The sequence below is a fragment of the Mizuhopecten yessoensis genome, unplaced genomic scaffold (assembly GCF_002113885.1).
Source record: "Mizuhopecten yessoensis strain PY_sf001 unplaced genomic scaffold, ASM211388v2 scaffold6363, whole genome shotgun sequence".
Taxonomy (NCBI): Eukaryota; Metazoa; Mollusca; class Bivalvia; order Pectinida; family Pectinidae; genus Mizuhopecten; species Mizuhopecten yessoensis.
In genome coordinates, this window is record NW_018406512.1 from 45374 (window position 1) to 58407 (window position 13034).

At 37.6% G+C, this 13034-nt stretch overlaps 1 protein-coding gene across 1 annotated transcript in view; it reads right to left on the reverse strand.

Annotated features, from left to right (window-relative positions):
* The window catches only part of LOC110452037 (probable tRNA(His) guanylyltransferase), a 30503-nt gene extending 23534 nt beyond the window's left edge, over positions 1-6969 (reverse strand). The window contains exon 1 of the mRNA XM_021500299.1: positions 6886-6969. The gene's annotated coding sequence lies outside the window, so the exon portion shown is untranslated. The remainder of the gene's footprint in view (positions 1-6885) is intronic.
* Positions 6970-13034: the final 6065 nt, after the last annotated feature.

A 13034-nucleotide genomic window follows, 5' to 3' on the forward strand; every position in this document is an offset into this window, starting at 1 on the left:
TATGCGTAATCTTAAGTTGACAATGCGCACAAACAACAAGACGCTGAAAAAGATACAATGTTTTACACTGCTTCTGAAATCAAGGACGACATCGACCTCAAACGTTCTATCGACCAATCGACGAACCAGATGCAGTGAGTGACACGCTGAAACAACCGTTCGGTTTGTGGGCATGTTCTTTTTTAACACGGCCTGTTGACGCTGTAACAATTTTGATTGTAGATCCTCATACACACCTATCAACCTCTGGAAGTCACCTATCTGGTCTAATTCCTGTAGGAACTCTTTTCTAAATCAGAGATTTATAACGATAGAGTTTCTATCGTTATAAATCTCTGAGTTAGATAGAGTTCCTACAGGAAAAACTATCTGGTCATGACCAAATATTGATTCTATAACACGTGGTATGAATGCATAGCAACATTATCAGCATTCTTAACAATAAAAAAGTTATAGTATCTGCCTATTTTCTTCCTTTAGTAATATCAAGTGGTACATGTATCAGTAACGTAAGTTCGCAACACCAAATGCCAAATACATCTTTGCAAGTCAAAATACCATTGTTGTCATGTGACAACAAAATTTTCCCTTTGTACTTAGTTTCCAATACAGGAGCTGATGAAAGTCCTTTAAACTGGATTCAAAATTAAACGATTGTACATAAAAATATACTCTTCCAAACAGGATGAGATATTCATTTATGAAATGTTCACTTTAGATCAGATCATGTCTGGTCAAGTTGCGGAATATCTGGTGAAAACAATGACCAGATCAGGATGTACTATTCATCTGATCATGAGCTGAAATAGGTGTCATTATTAATAGCTTGACTTGTATATCTATTATCTATGTACCGGTATTATAAAGCTCTTTAGAATGGCTTATTCTAGCAAAAAAGGGCACCATATCAAATGTCATATGATAAATAAATAAATAAATAAATAAACAGAGAAAATATTTTTGTTTTGACAAGTCTCATTAGGTTTCATGTTTCATATTGTAAAATGGAATCTGAAGCCAACAGAATTAACTGTCAGCACCTGTGTATTTAAATACAATGCCAATAAGACAAGTCAGGTGAACATACTTTTGATCAATTTCAAAAGCTTGCCTGTAAAATGATAGTGCAGTAAATTTGTAAAACAGAACTCCTCAAAGCAAAACTACGAGTTATTTCATTTGTCAGTTGAATAATGATAATATCTTATTTATCTCCAATTCAAACTGACATGTTCACCAAACCCATCAAGTGATATAAGTAGTTTGTTATCAATGTACACAAATACTTTCAGTAGAATTTAACAGGGAAGACAACGGAGGCAGGCACAAACTGACCCAAAGTCTACAATGTCTGTACGTAATATTATAGATACATAAGTCTCTGTTTACAGTACTCTACAGGGTACAAACTGACCCAAAGTCTATGTCTGTACGTAATATTATAGATACATACAGTCTCTGTTTACAGTACTCTACAGGGAACAAACTGACCCAAAGTCTATGTCTGTATGTAATATTATAGATACATACACTCTCTGTTTACAGTACTCTACAGGGCACAAACTGACCCACACTCTATAGTGTCTGTACGTAATATTATAGATACATACAGTCTCTGTTTACAGTACTCTACAGGGCACAAACTGACCCAAAGTCTATAATGTCTGTACGTAATATTATACATAAATACAGTCTCTGTTTACAGTACTCTACAGGGCACAAACTGACCCAAAGTCTATGTCTGTATGTAATATTATAGATACATACAGTCTCTGTTTACAGTACTCTACAGGGCACAAACTGACCCAAAGTCTATAATGTCTGTACGTAATATTATACATACATACAGTCTCTGTTTACAGTACTCTACAGGGTACAAACTGACCCAAAGTCTATGTCTGTATGTAATATTATAGATACATACAGTCTCTGTTTACAGTACTCTACAGGGTATCTCTACACAAGGATTTCCTCCTGTCATATTGAAGACACAAAACAGTTAGACTGTATAAAGCAGCAGATGTTACTTTTTTCCACAAATCAGTGAATCTATCACATTGATCTACTATAGATTCAAGTTTCCATTCAAAATAAAAAGGAAAATTATTTGAACCCCAAACCCCGAACTCCTATTGCTGTGTGACCAGCTCAGCTATAGCGGGACTGTGGTCCCCTCAACATATACAATGGTAATACTCTATATCAATCTGGAATTCAATCAAGCATTTATCAGACATCAAACCAATTGACAAATGGTCACCGCATGGCAGTTTATATTTGTTTTAAATCTTTCTTAATCCTCAAGTTTAAACATATTTCTGTTGCCTTGTGAATAAAAGAAATAGTTAAACTTTGCCACAGAATAGACCCCAAATATTGGTGATGTCATCAAAGTTGATAGACAAATATGATGACATAACCAGGGATTTAATTCAGACGGGAAAAATGATAACAAATCAATCAGCCATAGGGTACTGTAGTCCAGAGTGATTGTCTAAGTCTTGGTAAAAAGTCTGGTTAGCTTAACTGAAACTTTACGTACTATACACACTATTATTTGTTGTGTTATTATAAGTGACTATGGCATGTGCAGTGGGTCACTTGATCAACATTGTTAGTTTGATATGTAATCTTAAAATAACATGACTTTATTTAAGTTTTCTTTTACAAATACATTACATAATTTGAAAATAGGAGTTGACAAATCTTGGAGAGCTGCTGTTAGATAGGGAATCAATGTTAGGAGTAGCACCAGTCTGTTAGATTGATCAGGGGGTTTAAACATCTACAACAGACGTTATAAACATGTTGTTTATTGACAGATGTTACATACACGCTATATTACCTACTCTGATAAACATAAGATAATATAACTCAATGTTAGAGAGAACATATTTCACCAGCACAACCATTTACACACATTACAAAAAAAGGGTTTGGTATATATATTCACCCCTTACTAATACTGTACTACTGTTAAACAAGGGTGATACATGAAAACAATCCCTCAATAGAGACAAGAACTGTTTAAAATCATTTTCGGATTTCCATCGCAAACTTTTGCATTTCCCTCATGCCATTTGACTTGTTAATTGTGCAGTGCGGACTGCATGTTGACTTGTTTTCTGATTGGGTAACAAAAAAGTTAAAGCTCATAGCAACACAATATACTCCCATAGCAACACAATATACTCCCAGTCTCAATCAGGTTACTGTGCAAAAATAAATTTCCACATCTGGAATTCTTTCAAAAATCAGTTAATTGTTCTCTGTATGTATATAGCATTTTACCCCATCAAATCTTTAAGGGTGATGTAAAAGGGGAAAAAAACATACATTTCATGACAAATGAAGCCAGGTTTCAAGGGGTGGGACTGATTTCTAAGGATAGGTGGTTTCTCATAACATGATGGACATGCTGTACAAAACAATCACTCAATTCAATTTGCATAAAATAGGGAAGAACAAACTGAAAGGATTCAATGTTTTGAAAAAACTACCTGAGAATTGAAATTTCCAGAAAACTAAAGTGTGGCGTTAACCTTTGTATTAAAATTGTTATATTTCCCTTAATAGTTCATTTATTTTTATTCTGAAAACATCATTGAAAACAAATTATTATACTCTCTAAAGTGACATCTGTACATGTCACATAAGCAGATATTAAACTTGTATTAAAAGCAAGTTAAAAGTAAAACTCTTTTGAAAAGAATTGACAATACCTTGATACAATTTATGTTCAAATAATTGGAAATAATTATAGACAGGATCATTTAGTATCTTTTAAAATGATACAATGTACCAATTATTTATATATATGAACAATTGTGAGCTACATAAATTTCAGACATTACAGTACTTGGTAGTATCTGTACCGACATGTTTCCAATTTTTTACTACAGGTTTCAGCATTTCTATGTCTTTTCAGTACTTCAAAATATATTGGGCACTTGCACTGATGATTCAAGCTACTGAGTATCAAAATGTTTCGTAATATATTTAGTTGTTAGTCTGTTTACAATTTGTTCTAGAAAGTCTTTATACTTACTCTGATTTGTACACTAACGACCTGGATGTCACTAACAGTGTTTGATTCTCCTGTTATCAAATTACACTATATATATATATATATATATACACCTAAACTTGTCCACACTGTTGGAATTACTTCTTTGCCCCATATATATATATATATATAGATCTATCCTATTATGTTTGAAAGACTAAAATGTGATACTAGTACATGTAACTGCTACTTGATTTGTTATGGTACATATATTGCAAACAGTATCTACTTTATATAGAAACCTTTATCTGTTTATTTCACAGATATACTGTAGAATGACATCATATAATGCAATATATATAATAAATAGAAACTAGCTGGAAGATCACACACAACACAGGTGCTGGTAATTCCTGTGGGAACTCTGTCTTAATCGGAGATTTTACTAACGGTAGGAATTAAGGTGCTAGACACAAAAAAATACATTTAGATGATATCACTTTATTTATGTTTTTGTGTCCAACCTCTGTGATCCCATACCCATACACAGCACATTTGATAAAGACATGAGAAAGCAAAGCTTCGGCAGAAAGTGCAATGTGATTACACAGATTCTGGAATACAAATGTACATGCTCTTGCTATTTAATAGAACAAAGCATTCATATGTCCTTCTATAATATTTTGCCATCTTGTTCAGGAGTTTCCTGTACATAAACATGTGTTGGAACACAGGGGGTCATTACAAATGTCTAAAATACACATATATGCTATACTGATATGGGTCACAGCCCACCTAAACCACAGGGACCTCACCTGAGAATTTGTTACAGCTATATTGGGACCTAAGGTAAAGTGTTCAGAGTAATTTTACATGTTTTAGGGGTTTAGATCGACTTTTGGTAAAAATGGCACCCCCAATGATCATATATATAGGAGGTTTTTAAAAGAAAAATTATCCATCTTTACAAGGGTACTAAGCATTTTCCCATAGATCAACTAGATATGTTTTTGATGCAAGAAAGTTAGATGGGGTCGACTTTTTGACATCGAGAGCTTTCCGCCCTTCTCATAAGTATGATCATTGGGGTGTCATTTTTACCGAAAGTCGATATAAACCCCTAAAACATGTAAAATTACTCCGAACACCTTACAAATGTTCAGGTCCCTGTGACCTAAACGTATAAAAAAACCACCAATATATACTATACTCATATGGGTCACAGCACACCCAACACGTTTAGGTCACAGCACACCTAACATGTTTAGGTCCACATTGACGGATGTCCTTATCATGGATTTCGCCAAGGCCTTCGACAAGGTTAATCACAGCCTACTCGTCCATAAGCTCCATGAGTACAGCATCCGAGGCAGGATCAATACATGGATCCAGAACTGGCTCTTAGGACGTTCACAGTCAGTCGTCGTAGAAGGAGAGAGGTCTACATCAGTGAGCGTCGACTCCGGTGTCCCGCAGGGATCAGTCCTCGGACCAAGCCTCTTCCTATTCTATATCAACGACCTGCACGACAATCTAACGTCTACTGTCCGGTTGTTTGCCGACACTATTGCCTACCTCACCATTACCTCAGAAAACAGCGGTACGACCCTACAGGAGGATCTAAACAAGCTGGGGTGTTGGGAGGATCATTGGTGTATGAAGTTCCACCCGGACAAGTGCACCAACAAGAGAAACCCAATTAAGACTGATTACCACCTACACGGCCATTCCTTGCAAGAAGTCCAGTCAGCAGTATACCTTGGCGTCACCATATCAAACACCTTGAAGTGGGACACACACATCCAGAAGATTGTTGGCAAGGCAAACAGGATGCTGGGCTTCCTGCGTAGAAACCTGCAGATCTCTTCTACCAAGATAAAATCTATGGCATACTTCGCGCTGGTTAGACCCCTCCTGGAGTATGCCTGCACTGTTTGGGACCCCCACACCAAGGTGAACATCAATCAAATCGAGCAAATACAGAGAAGAGCAGTGCGGTACGTGACCTGCTGCCACAGAAACACCTCTAGTGTCTCCAGCATGCTCAATGTACTTGTGTGGAGATCACTCGAGAAAAGACGCCATGATGCTTGCCTGGCTATGTTGTACAGGATCGACCGAGGCCTAGTTGCGATATGTAAAGGCGGTAGGCTGCTTTTACCTCGCAGACTCGGTAGATCTGTCCATGCCAGATCATACCAGCAGGATCGACACAAAGAAGATGTCCTTCTTCCCCAGGACGGTGAGACTGGAACGCCCTCCCGCCAGACATCACCCTCGCCAACACACTGGACGCCTTCAAGGCCAGTGCGTCAAAACTCTGAGGTCCTTTGTTTTTATCCAGTTTTTAATAACTTTTAACCTTTCGACTTCAGTCCAGCACCATGCACACCACCTACGAACATAGCAGAATCTTCAACCTGTTGAAGGAGGCTATTACCAGGCAGAAACAGAAGGTAGGGAAGAGTAATTCCTGTAGGAACTCTATCTAAACCAGAGATTTATAACGATAGAAACTCTATCGTTATAAATCTCTGATTTAGATAGAGTTCCTACAGGAATTAACGGAAGGGGTGCTGTTAGCCCGAGATTCCTCTTGCCCTAATACCAGACGTAGACATTTTGACAGATAGATTTCTGTCTGTCAAAATGGTGTCAGGACCAGAGGAAACTTAGTATAGCATTATGTGTATTCCATATATTTGTAACGAACCCCTGTTGGTGATTGGATTTAACCTGTTTTTAACGAACTTATGTGGAAGCCATGCCACACAAGTCTACCTGCAAGTTGATGCTGTTCGACGGCCCTTTGCAGTATCGCCGTAAATGTAAATTTACAGGTAGTACAAACTACTGTCACTGACACCTATCCTACTTACCAAGTTTTGTGATTTTCTATTTCTGATAAAAAGTTGCATCAGTAGCATCGTGGCGACAGCAAACACGTGAGGGGTTTTCTACAATTTCGTAAACAATACATAAGTAAAATATAAAACAAATAGCTGAAATAATATCCGGATAAACATTTTTGTAATGACCAAAAAATGGCATAAAATACTTCTATTGCAGAGAGTAAGATATTTTTTATTAACGAATAATTTAAACAATATAAGTGAAAGTTAGCAAAATAATGTGTTGTTTCAGAAATTTTATGAAAGATTGCTTTCCGGATACAAAGTGCACTGTATTACACTACTTATATTGATCTGCATCAAAGGAACGCTTTAAAGGGACTAACCACGGAGAAAATTATCATAATTTAAAAATCTCACATAACTCCCATCATTGATAGCTAATGTAAAAGTATCTTGTTATTATTTAATTGTCTTGTTAAATAGTTTTACTGCACAATTCTTTGATTAAACCAGCGTATTCGCCATAAACATTTTCTTACCCAGACTTATCTCCCCTCTCCCACACACATGCACGTCTGTTCGAGTGACCTCCCTTGGAACACTTGCCGTGAACACAAATCAGCTTCGTAAACTTACTTGTATTTTTGTCTATAAACTTTGGAATTGGATGCACACTTTTTATATTTTCCTTTAGGTAAAATATTTATCTCCATTTGAATTGATGGGTTCCTGCTGAATTTCCTTAATTTTGAGAATTATTTGTTGTCGCACGGAATATAAGATTAAGTCCGTGGTTGTCGTTATGAATTAAAATTTAATGGATGAAAAAAATACAGAAAATTCAACAAATAGCGCAATCTTATTGCGTTTGGTACGCTTCGAAATCCACATGATGTACCAGACCACTGTACAGCTTAACATAGTCAATCCAAACAGTTGAACCGGTTGGACCAGAGTTGTTCGTTTATGAACTAAGGTCGGACCTAGTAATCTGTTGCTACTTTCAGGCGAGCCTTGACAAAGCCTTGCAAGGCCTTCGTAAACACTCGCAGGTTTGCCAGGATTTATACCCGAAATGTTACATTCAAACACAGACAAACAGATTGAACTTGATACGCGAAAGGGGCCTTAGTGTCCAGAGTGCACCTAACTTAGAACGTGAATACCACATCCGGGGCCGGTGTCACAAAATAAAGTTGAAGTTTAGTGAAAGTTAAGGATGATGTTAAGTTTGCAAATCCGTATCTAAAGATCCTCTACACTGGACCCCAACAGTTAAAAAAAAGACCCCCCCCCCCCATACATGTAGTCATGTACATATATATCACATTTCGGTTATAATAATAATAATATACAACATTTATATAGCGCCCTATATAATTTGTAAAATTACTCTAAGGCGCTTTACAACATATGGATAATAGTAATGGTTATAATTGTGAAAACAAACAACAAAGGCTTGCAATCACTTTCATACATTTAACAAGCAATATGCACATAATTGAACAAAAAAAAGGGTGGTATTTACATGACGTCTTTGCAAAGATTCTAAAATGCCGACGTGAAGAGGTGAGTTTTTATGTCCCTCTTGAACTTGTCCAGGGTATTTGACTTCCTAACAGCAGATGGTAAGCTATTCCACAACGTAGCCGAAACCCTCCCAAAGCATATGTTTCCGTAGATCACAATACAAGATTTTGGGACACACAACAAAGATTCTGACTCCGACCGCAGTGATCTTGTCGGCTGATACAGGGTAACAAGTTCCTGTAGGTACTGAGGAGCTGTTCCATTCAGTGCCTTGTATGTGTATACCATAATTTTGTCCTGCGACCTGTATCGTACAGGTAACCAGTGCAACGAATAAAGCGCAGGTGTGATGTGCTCTCTCTTTCGAGTACGAGCAACTAGCCGTGCTGCAACTTTCTGGACCCTCTGCAGACGACTAGTTAGTTTGTCAGATATACCACAGAGCATGGCGTTACCATAATCCAACCGAGAGGTAACAAGTGAATGCACCAAAATCTTGCATGCTGGAGAGCCATTGTTTGCTGACACTTTGGGGAAAAGACGATTAGTTCCGTCTTTTCCTGATTAAGTTTAAGCATGTTGGCGTTCATCCAGATACTGATATCTGTCAGACAAGCTTCCAGACTTTCTGAGACTGTATTCCAACTGTCCTGTGGTTTTATTACCATGTAAATTTGTGTGTCATCGGTATAGCAATGATAGCGAAGGCTATGGCGACGACAAATCTCTCCATTCGGTTTGGAGTACATACAATATTTTCGTGGTCCTAACACCGACCCTTGAGGAACCCCGAAATCTAGTACTTTGTCATGTGCGGTGGCAGATCCGATGGCTATGACTTTATCCAGCATAGTGCGGTATCAGTCACTCCATAAGAGTATTCCAGACGTTTATAAAGGATGCCATGGTCGATGACGTCAAATGCAGCTGACAAGTCCAACATGACAAGCACCGCTCTGCACTTGGTATCCAATGCAGAAGCTATATCACTATGGACACGTAGGAGGGCCGTCTCAGTAGAGTGTCCCATGCGGTAGGCCGATTGCATGTTGTCATGGAGACTGTTTGCATGGAGATGAACCTCTAAACGCCGGGACACAACCTTCTCCATGATCTTAGACAGAAAAGGCAGATTAGAAACTGGGCGGTAGTTTTTCAACTCCTCCTTGTCCATTCCAGGCTTTTTTAACAATGGTCTGATATGTGCCTTCTTGAAACATAATGGAACCTTTGACTCAACCAATGATTTGTTCATGATTGCGGTAATCAAAGGAAGCAGTGCTTCAAGACATTGCTTTAATAGGTCTGTAGGCAGTGGATCAAGCTCTCAGGACTTCGATTGCGAGGTCATGATAATGTTGCGCAACTCGTCCATGCCAAGTCTAACACAGTATGTTTCGCTCTGTAATTATATTTTTGTCCTCATCAATCCAGTGTTGATCGAGTCTGATTTTAAATGTATTTATCGATAGTGTTGACTATCACATCCTCTGGAAGACTGTTCCATAATTTTACTACTCGTGCAGAAAAAAAATCTTCTTTATTACAATGGATAAAGTTAATTCGAATGCCCCTTGGTACGATGTCTTTCGGAAAAGTCGACAGTTCAAGCAAATTTTAGACATGCTAACAACATGCCCTATTTAAATGATTTTGTTTCACATCACCGGAATCGTCAAACATATTTCACATTTAGCCTACGTACGCTATTTCTAGTATGTGTTTATTCTGGAATCTTAGAAATGTCCGCCCGTTCCGTTAAATGTTGTATTTGAGATACTAAAAACGGATATAATTGTGAAAATATCATCAAATGAAATCAGAGGAAATTCGACGAATACGTTTTTTATTAAAAAAAAACCCGAAGTCAGAAAAAATTGTTTTATATTCCACATGGGAATAACTGGTAAATAATTTGGCATGACATTTTAAGTCCACCCGTCTCTTGTCTCTGCATGCCTTCATTGTTTTATTGTTGCTTTGGAATGTAACGCTTCCCACCCCATGCTTATTTCGTGTCTCCCATATTCATCCCTTCTCTTCCCGTCACGTGTCTTTGTCCTACAGTTGATTGTGGTTTACTTGAAGTTAAAAGCAATTCACGAAATAATCACGCGAAATCGTCAAATGATAACGTCACCCCTAGAACATATCCAATTGATTAACTGTAAAAAATAAATTAAAAATAATAATGATAATAATAATAAATATAAAATACCATATTAAATAATATTTTTTCTATAGGCTGTGCGTCATTAGGCCGAACTTATCGCTAACATATTTATATGTATCTTGCCTGCAATCTTATTGCATATTAAAAAAACCTGTTTACTTGCATTTTATTGATGAAATTAAGACAAACAGACACACCACTGATTTTTGAAAAACTATTGTACGTCAAACCACTTTTTCGGGTGTTATGGGAGCTGTGACCTGACGACGTATTGCATAAGGTTTTATACACACAATTTTGATAGAAACACAAGTGTCTGTACAGAATGTAGTTCTAGCTTCTTCACTGGCTGAAGGGTTTAAGTGGCTAATTAGGCAAGGCAACAGATTGAAGTGAGAGACTCGACGGATAATTACTGTAAATTTTCAAATATGATATTATTAAGAGCCGTTAACATATTTTAATACATTTTATTGGGTTTCTTGTATTGAATCCTAATAAGTACAACTTAAGTCATCAATTTTATATTTTTATGAAAATATTCTTTATGGAAGTCTATGGCGTTAATGACTGGTATGCTTATCAAACTTAATATCTAGACCAGAAATGTAAGAAGCAGAAAGAAAGTCTATATCAGCACAAGGTTGGGGATCACACGTGTATGCAAAGCCGGAGAGCAACAGTCACCGTTTATAGATGTCATGAAAATTGAGGAAGAACTCCGAGACAGTAAAGAAGGAATCACAAGGTGGACGCAGTGAAAAGGAAACAGATATAAACATGTTATCGTAGCATAATGTGGCAGCCCTGGATCCATATCTTCCTTACGTACATCGTCGATATCCACGTGTTACGGTCACCTACGCTCTCTGCACCCCTGGAATATGTCATAGTAGAATTGAAGACACAAATACAGCTGTTCAATTGGTCTCGGGTAAAAAAAAAACCTGACCAATCGCTAGACTGATATCTATTCTTTGAAAGTTACCAAGGGGCGACACCTGACTTCAAACTTAGTAAATTTTCATCGTTATCCCACTGCGGGATTCTTTTGATGTACATCAAAGGATCAAACTAATCTTCTGGTCTCATCCACAAGGTGGCGCACACTGAACCTTCAATTTTGTTATGACATATTCCATGGGTACAAAGAGCACAGGTGAGCGTAACACCTGGATATCGAGGATGGCTTAGGTAGCACTTGTAACCGACTAAAGCATACCTCTACAGAGGATTGAGTTCCCAATGAGGTCAATATACGACCTGTCACTGACTTCAACATGCCTCCACATCGATGATCCAGTTCCCCCTGAGATCAGTATACGACCTGTTACCAACTTAAAACAAACCTTCACACCGATGATCCAGTTCCCCCTGAGATCAGTATACGACCTGTTACCAACTTAAAACAAACCTTCACAATAGACACAGTTTCTTAGAATAGTATACGACCTGCTATGATACACCTTAAATCAGTGCTGTAACTGTTGCCGAACCTCCACAGAGCGGGTCTCATAGAGATCCCAATCTTCCCATTAACCAGGACAACCTGCTACTGCCGGATTGCACCGATCTGCAATACCACTAATATGATAGATGCATGATCAAGTTTCAAGAGCTGTCTTTAGATCGGTAATATCAGCAATATGGAAAGAGCAACAACGATACAGGGCGACTATGAAGATGTTCTACTAAACCATATTCTTAGAACTGCACGCATAAACCTAGATCTTCCAAATCATTGTCAACAGAAATACACGTTTTCAGATAGTGACATTTGATCTTTAACCATAGTTAGGGGAAACAATTGATAACAGTCGATGTTCAAATTGGCCGCCTTATTGGAATTAGATCAGAAATAAAGAGAGAAATAGCGATAAAAAAACCAGGGGGATGTCAAAGTATGATAAAAACTGCGATTCGAACTTAGATTCAATGAAACTCTGACAGAAAACGAAAAAAACCCATTTACATGGAGAAAATACAAGGAGAATAAGACAACAGTGACTGAGCACAGGAACAGGAAATAAGAAATCTCAGATATTATGGAAGACAACAAAATATCACGATGCTGGAAAAGATCAGAGCGAAACCGGAAGCTATCCACAGACGTATGATTTGACCGATCAGTGTTTACATGCCACCATGATTACCTTTTAGAGCAGGGAAAAGAAATGTCCAGAGAAAGGTGAATCTGGCTGATGACGGCTGTAGAGTCTGCAATGGCGACTGCATTCAGATATCATCTGTGACATATAACTAACAGCCACAACAACGAAATCCAATAAATAGAAATTAACGTTTCGCAGATTAAATTTGACAAGATCAACACAGAATATTTTGGAAGTGAAGGGGCGTGGTTTGAAAAATTCTCCTCAAATCACAAAAACTGAAGGTTAACAAAACCGTAGATCGAACTCATAATCGATAAAATTAGGAGAATAAGACCAAGTGTTCCGGAAGGGGGGGG